The sequence below is a fragment of the Alligator mississippiensis genome, chromosome 2 (genome assembly GCF_030867095.1).
Source record: "Alligator mississippiensis isolate rAllMis1 chromosome 2, rAllMis1, whole genome shotgun sequence".
In the NCBI taxonomy this organism is placed as follows: domain Eukaryota; kingdom Metazoa; phylum Chordata; order Crocodylia; family Alligatoridae; genus Alligator; species Alligator mississippiensis.
In genome coordinates this window covers 284597911-284605632 of record NC_081825.1, presented here as the reverse complement: position 1 = coordinate 284605632, position 7722 = coordinate 284597911, and the positions used below count along the sequence as shown (strand labels likewise).

At 50.9% G+C, this 7722-nt stretch overlaps 1 long non-coding RNA gene across 2 annotated transcripts in view; it reads right to left on the bottom strand.

Moving 5' to 3' along the window:
- Positions 1–303: 303 nt before the first annotated feature.
- LOC109281674 (uncharacterized) overlaps positions 304–7722 on the bottom strand; it is a 63587-nt gene continuing 56168 nt past the window's right edge. For both annotated transcript variants that reach the window (XR_009460288.1, XR_009460289.1), the window contains exon 6: positions 304–1523. This is a non-coding gene — a long non-coding RNA (uncharacterized LOC109281674). The remainder of the gene's footprint in view (positions 1524–7722) is intronic.

Sequence of the window (7722 nt, the reverse complement as noted above, 5' to 3'; positions counted from 1 at the left end):
TAGGAGCATGACCTGCAGTGGAAGTATCAGCAGTGGGACCTCCCTGGTGAGGCCCCAGGTGAACCACACAGCTTCCAGTGGGGGCCAGGGCACCATGTTTGGGAGTCTCTGGCAGACCATCTCTTGGAGCACTTCCCCTCTATGTGTTTGAAACAAAAGAGCTTTATTTCCCTCACAACACCCACCCCCATCCCTCCCCTCTCCCTCTCAAGATATAGAGCCCCCTTGCCCTTTCCTTCCCAACACATAGAGCCCCCTCCCCCCTCAACCAACAAAGCCCCCTCCCTGCTCCTTCCTCAACAAACAGAGCCCCTCCACCACCCTCCCCATTCACCAACAATAAAAAACCCTCTCTCCAGGGTCAAAACTATTTACAACACTCTCAGTCCCTGTCTGAGTTCTATAGTGGGGGGCCATGGGGTGAGGGCACCTAGGGGCAGAGCCTGGGGGCAGTTGGCCAGCACCCTGGCCTTGGGCCATTCACCCGTGGGTCCAGGGGCCACAGCTACCATGGTGAGCAGTGGGCTTGTCCTGAGGTGATGGCAGTTGGCGCTCCTCCAAGGTGGGTGGCTCCCCCTTTGGCTGTCTGAGTGCAGGGCCAGCATCCCCCTGTGGTGCCACACCTGGCACCTCTGGGTCCTTGGACATGTGGCGTCAGGGCAAGTGGCGGGGCTGGGCCCAAGTGGGTAACAGGGGACCCCATGGGCAACTGGTGCCTCTTGATTAAGTGGGGCCACTTGCCTCCCCAGCAGCCAGTGAGTGACTGGGGAGGGGGGGTGTCCCCCTGTGGCTGATCGCAGTGACCCAAAAGTGCCAGGGGTGCACCCGGAGGTGTCAGTGGCACTTCTCCTGGCACCCCCACTCCCCGGCTGGTGCTCTCAGGGTAAGCACCTGTGTTCCTACCTGCTCCCCCGCCCATCACCTAAGTGGGAAATGCTGGCTGTCAGGGGGTGCACCAGCACTCTCGGGGTGCACTTGCACCCTTGTGCATGCCCTATGCATAGCCACTGGGGGACCTGGTATGGGGGCTGGGCCAGGGGCTCCTGTGGGCTGGAGGGGTCTTAGGACCTCCTTGCAGGCCCAGGTGAGGTCCTGCAGTGGGGCAGTGGGCACCTGCTAGGAGCCTTGCAGGACCAGGGATGGGGTATAGGTAGTAGGGGGCATGCACATGACTGCCAGGCCCAGGATGGTGTCCAGAGTCCAGCGGTCATTGTTTGTGGCCTCCACTGCCCGGTGCTGGATGTCAGTCTCGTCATGCAGGAGTCGCAGGCGCTCCTACTCCAGGGGCAGGATCTTGGCCTGGAATGCTTCCTCCTGAATGGCGTCCTTCTGGCACCAGGTCTAAGCCCACTGTTCCTGCTCCTTGGCCACTGCCACTAGTCATTGGAGCAGGGGAGTCCTGTCTTGCGTGTGCCATTAGCACAGCCGGTGCATGCAAAGGACTCCAGTTATGGGTGGCAGTGACCCTGAGGTTGCATTCCTGCTGGGGCCAGGGGGCTCTCCCTCGAATCCAGATGTTGGCCCTGCAGAGGCAAGAGACAGAAGCCTTTTGTGAGTGTTTGCAACATTTCAGAGATAAGATGGTTTGACTGCTTGCTTCCCTGGGGCCAGTGGCCTGCTGGGTGCTGGCTGCAGGCAGCCTGTCTCTGCCACCCCCTTCCTTGGGCAGGGCTGCTGTAGCTCCAGAACCTGCTCCCCTCTTCTCCCCCTCCAGGCCACCTGGTCTGCTGTACTGCTGCCCAGCCCACAGTGCCTGGTCTCAGGGGGTATGGGGCTCCTGGACAACTGGGATGTGGGGCTGGCTGTGCCTCTGCCCTCCCTGTGGGGGGCCTCTCTGGGGATGCACTCTGAGGCCAGCCCCCTGGCACACAACTGCTGTGCCCAGAGCATGCCCCTGCTGCGTATGCCCCAGGTGGTGTGCAATGAGATGCTTGTGCAGGCTGAGGGGTGCCCAAGCTACTATGCCCTGCTGATGCTGATTCTTCTTGTGCCCCAGGCGTTCCTGCACTCCTGGTTTGGGACCTTAAGCTTTGATGGTACAGGGGGCAAGCCTGGACTGCCCTGCAACCTCTGCTGCCACCTGGAGGGCTATCTGTGGCAATGCTACATATCCCTGCCCCTGCTGCTGAGGAGGATATTGCCACTGGTATTGATGCCTTCCTTGGCATGGGAGAAGCCCTTGCCTGCCCAGCTATGGGGACATGGGCTACTCAATAAAATTTTGAACTGTGTCCTACCTCTCTGCATGCTGTGGGAAGGAACCCAGGGCCAGGGGTGTGTGGGTGGGCTGGGTGGGGAGGGGGGTCAGGATCAGGGGCTAGGAGTTGGGACCAGGGGCAGGGGTATGGACTGGGACTGGGAGGGCCCTCCCCACAGTACAGGACTTAGCATGTGTGCAGGGCTGGCAATGCGGGTGGCACAGTATGGGCCGCCCTGTCAGTGACAGCATCCAGCTGCACCCAGTGTCTGTGGCCCATGGTGCACAGTGGGCCTGTGCCCAGCCAGTGCCCCCACAGGGAGGAGCTGGTGCTGCTGATGGTTGGCAGTGTCATGGCCGGCCATTCCTCATGGCAGGGTCTGGGGCTGTGGAGCTGGTGAGGCAGCCACTGGCCAGAGCTCCCCAAGCTGCTAGTGGATGCAGCAGCTGGAGAGGTGGGCAGGGTAGGACAGCTCAGTGCCCAAGGGCCCCATCTCTAGTGATGTGTCACCAGCAGGGTCAGGGCAGGGCAGGGGATCAGTCAGGCTTCCCCTGCTGGTGAACACTGCAGGGCTGTGGCCTGAGTCCCAGGGCACCAAAATGTTGGTTAGCTACTGCATAAAGGGCATGGTCTTCTGGGCATGACCAGACCAATGATTGTGGTCATGGCCACCCACTGTGCCCACAAGGACTTGACCTTTATGTGGCACTGCTGCACTAACTGGGGGTGTCCTCACTACCTACCACCTGACAGGGCTTCAGAAATGTGGGCGTTTGAGAGCCCACCATGCTCAAACTGCCTCAGGTCCTCCATTTCACCCCAGAGTGCCCAGAGGTTGCCTAGCTCCTCCTGGATCCAGTTGGAGTCCCAGGTGGTGGCATGTGTGCGTGCATGCAGGGAGGGCCAGGCCTCAACTGGGAGGATGCAGATGATAGTGTCCCATGCTGGCTCTCTGGGCCCCTGTGTGGCTGTTCCTGTGTTGCTGGCCCTCGACAGCTGCCAGCAACACCCAGCACAAGGGCATATCATGGGTTTGGGAGCTAGGTAGCAGAGAGGATGTGCCACAGCACCTGCAAGCACAGGACAGACTGTGGGGGGTAAGCAGCAGCAGGGAGCAGGTGCTGGTCCTGCTGCCAGAGACAGCCAGCCAGCAGCCCTGGGGAGATAGGGCTGTGCCCCGCGCAAGCTGTGAGCAGCCGCAGAAGGGATTGCTGACCATGCTTGGGGGGGGGGGGTGGCAGGGGAGGGGCTACTTTTCCCCACACAGCACCAGCTTGTTCCCTGCCGCAGAGCAGGGGGTCGGGGCTGCACACTGCCCCCTACCTGTACTGCAGGGCTGGGGGGGCACTGGGAGTGAGTGGATGCATGGGGCCCATACTGGTGTCCTGGGGCCAGCACCAGTGGGGCCCAGAGCAGGGCGCCAGGAGTACAGGGGTCCCGGGAAGCAGGTGCTCTATGGAGCTGGGCCAGCTCCCCCCTCTCCCTGCTGGTGCAGCCCAACCCAGCTCCACAGACCCCTGCCAGCCTGCGCCCTGCCCTGGGCCCCACCAGTGCTGGCCCTGGGACATTGGTCCCAAGACATTGGGACATTGGTCCCAAGATGGTGACCAGGGGGTGGGGCTACCCATGTGGCCCTCAACAGCTTGCCAAAACTAGGTAAGTAGCCCTCTGCCCGAAATTACTGCCCGCCCCTGCCATATAGGAAGGGGGCTAGAAAAAGTGGCCTAAAGGTTGTCTGTCTCATTTCACCTGACTGGAAAACTGCATCTAGTGGGATAATTCGATCTGTGGTCCAAATCAAGAAATAAAGCTTGCAACCTGGAACGTCTGTGGCCTGATGGATAACCCTAATAGGTATCAACTGGAGCAGCCAGAGACCACGCACAATTTGATATTAATATTGTTGCATTTAGTGAAAGATGCAGCAAGGAGGGTCAGCTCACAGAGCATGGTGGTAGTTACATTTTCTCTTGGAAAGGAAAAACTGAAAGACAGACACATCCACTGCATTGGTTTTGCTATCAAGACTAAGATTGTTACTTAATTATGGTCTACTGCATGGGTGGCCAATCTGTGGCACAACTACCGTATGTGGCATGGGCAGCCTCTGTCTGTAGCATGCAGTAGATTGGGGGGCAGAGGCAACACAGTGCCAGACAGGGCAGGGAGCAGAAAACAGAGCAGTGGATCAGGCAGGAAAAGGGGATTGGGGTAGCATCTGGGGGAAGGTGTGGGGCTAACTTGTGGCACTTCTGCCAAAAAGGTTGGCATCTTTGGTGTACCATATTGGTCTGCCTAATGCAGTTAGGTTACTCAGCAAATGCTGTAATCCACAACCGAGATAAACTAACAGTGAAAAGAAGAAAGGTTTTAATGCTGTGATGCCTTTAGCATAAGGTGTCCAGTGTAATAACAAATGTGTTGATATCTTACTAAAATATAGGAATAGACTCTGTCCAAATGACTAATAGAATATAATAGCAGCAACTATGAGCAGTTGTTTTAAAATGTGTTGAGATACATATGTTTTGTCTTGAAAAGGTGGAAGTGTTTAAATTGTTGATAGAAAAAATACTGCATTTGTTCAGTGACCTATAAAACTGCTTAAATACTGGATAATCATTTGTGGGTATGCAGCTAGATGTTATATAAGTAAGAGTTATGCTTTAAATAAAAATGCTTCAGAGTACAAAAAGTATTTAAAATTAAAGTTCTTTTGGTTATGAGCCATACTGATGGCATCAGTAGAAACGTTTATGAGCTTTTTTCTCAATGTTTTGTCAAAATGGAGAAGAGATATTAGACAAACTCTGATATACATTATTTTATCTATTATCATGCTTTCAAATGGCTGTTGATAGCTCTTCAGCATGGAATTCCCTTTTCAGTTACAGAGCAGGTGGACTGCAGGCTGTAAGAGTGGGAACTTCTCTGCCAGTGTCTCTCCACTCAGACTTAGAGGACAGTTCATTTAACTTACTTTTTAAAGTCTTTGGGAATCTGCTGTGATGGACAGCATGAGAACCAATGATGGTAGTGGTTTCTGCAATGTAGATCCCTGTCTGTTAGGAGTACATGAGAGTAGAGCCAACAGAACTTGGTGACAGACTTTAATTACTACTGATGTGGAGTAGGGGCTGGCAACCTATGGCCTATGGGCCAGGTCCAGCCTGAAAAGCTGTTGGTTTTGGTCTGTAGAACCAGGAGGCCTCACTGGCAGGGAGAAGCAGTGGTGATGATAGCTGCTGGGTTCTAGTGCCAGCCTTCCTCAAATCAGAGCAGTGTCATTCTATCCTTCTGCCCGAAAAGTTTGCCAACTATTGATCTAGAGGGTTTCAATTGGTAATCTTAAAGGTATGCACTCTATATTCCATTAATAACAATAGGAATCAACCACTCATGAGCAGTAGCTGGGAGGATTGTGTAATGATTACAAGACAAAGACTTCAGTAAGAGCTAAATTGGATATCCTTAATCACTGTTATTTAGTACTTTATAATAAATTTCATTGAGTTAAATTCTTATCCTTAGAGTCAGTGCTGGTCAATGTGAGTTAGAATATTATTATCCATCCCTCCGTAAGGCAACAAGCAAACTCAGCCATATTGTATTACTCAGTGGGTGCATCTACACGTTATTAATGCGATTGAATAAACTCCAATGCAGTTCGAGCCAGTTCATTGTTCTCAGGCATGTGCCCAGGACCACAGCATGTTGAGCCAGGGTGGAGCAGCCCTGTCTGGCAGGGGGCCCCAGGGGTTAGCCTGCCAGCCTGGGGCTGCTCTGACCTGGCTCAGTGTGCTGTGGAGGTGGCGGGGCCTGAGGGTGCTTTAGCGTGGGGCTAGCCAGCAGGCAGCCCCTGCACTGAAGCACACTTGTGCCCTTGTCTTTCTCTTAGCCCAAGCTAACCTTTGCATCTGGAAACATTTAGTTACTAAAAAAAAAAGCCCAGGCATGTCAAGTTAGAGAAAGCAAACAAGTCATATATAAGAGAGCCACTAGGTCACACCTGAAAAGCTGTTTTCAAGGATTTCATTTACCAGCATATTAGATTTGATTTGAACCTAGTGTTATTATAGCAATCTGTGAAATAGAAGATCTAGCATCTGTGGTGTTCATGTACATGTGCCTGTGCATCTGCATGTAAGTAGTATGACATAACTTTTATCTTCAGTCTTGTCTTACTAAGCTGCATATCTGGGGAGTCATTAATTATTATTGTTATAATAAATCTCACTTGTATAAAAGGTAATGAAAATTGAATATAAAAGGATGCTTAACCCTCACCATTCATGGGGGATACATTCTCATATCCCTCGCGAATGGCAAAATCCACGAATAAGGCAGTGTATTCATGAACGCAGCACCCCCAGTGGGGGGTGGAGGAGCATGGCTCTGGTGACAATGGCAGGAGCACGACGGCAGCTCCAGGAGCCCGGTGGGAGCAAGTGCAGAGCTCCCGAGGAGCTCCTGTAAGTGTATAAAGTGTATTTAAAATGCGGGTTCAGCATTTGTAAATATCTGAAACTGTGAATGCCAAACCTACAAGTAGTGAGGGTTTCCTGCATGAGCCATTCTAAACTTGGACATTGTTGTTAGAGAATATTGCTATTATAACTTAAATATATATAAACAAGTTAACTGCATTAAACAGTCTTTAAAATACCAAAGTATTTGTCCATCTAATCCTTAAATCACATTAAGTCTTGAATTTCCTGATAAACATCCCAGTGTTCTTCTCATTAGAGTTGTTGTACATAATGTTCACTGAAAATATTTTTGAGAGTTATTTACCTACTCACATGTTCCCCCTTAGAATTTGAGAACACAATTTTGTAACCTTTTGTATGGAGGCATTAGCAACGTTAGTCACATGTTTTCTCTCCAAAAATATTTAACTAATTAATAATCCTATTAAACTGTTTCTCCTTTTGGTTTCCCTAGTCTGTAAAGAAAGCACACTGTCTCTAGTACTACTTTGACCAGATTTTTAAAAAATAGTGAGGATTCAACAATCGAAATTCTTCATTCATGATGTGGTTATTGACGATATTACTTCAGACACTTTGCTATTCAAAATAAATATTCCAATATATTTTACATAAATAGATACTTTAATAATTTATAAAGTAATTTCTTACCAGTCACATTTCTTTTGGGGTTGCAGAACATGACTCTAATCTCATTAAGACCATTAGTTAGTATGCTTTTCATTCTGTCTTCTGCCTCTCAGCCTATTTCTTATATGTTACCCCAAATATTGTGAAATATTTCATTCCCTCAGAAATCTCTGAGATCCTTTTCCTGCCAAAGAAGTGTTTTTAGCACCTTCTGTTCTGTTCCCTAAAGGTATCAAAGATGGTGAGCCAATAAGCCAAATTCCCCTCAGGATTTGAGACTGTGACTCTAATTGCTTGTAAAGAAGCATTAACAATATTAGTCACAGCACTTGAATTTTACCAGGTTCCCACCTAGAACTTCTGCCTGTACTTTGCTTTCTTTTCAATCCACCCAAATATTTTAA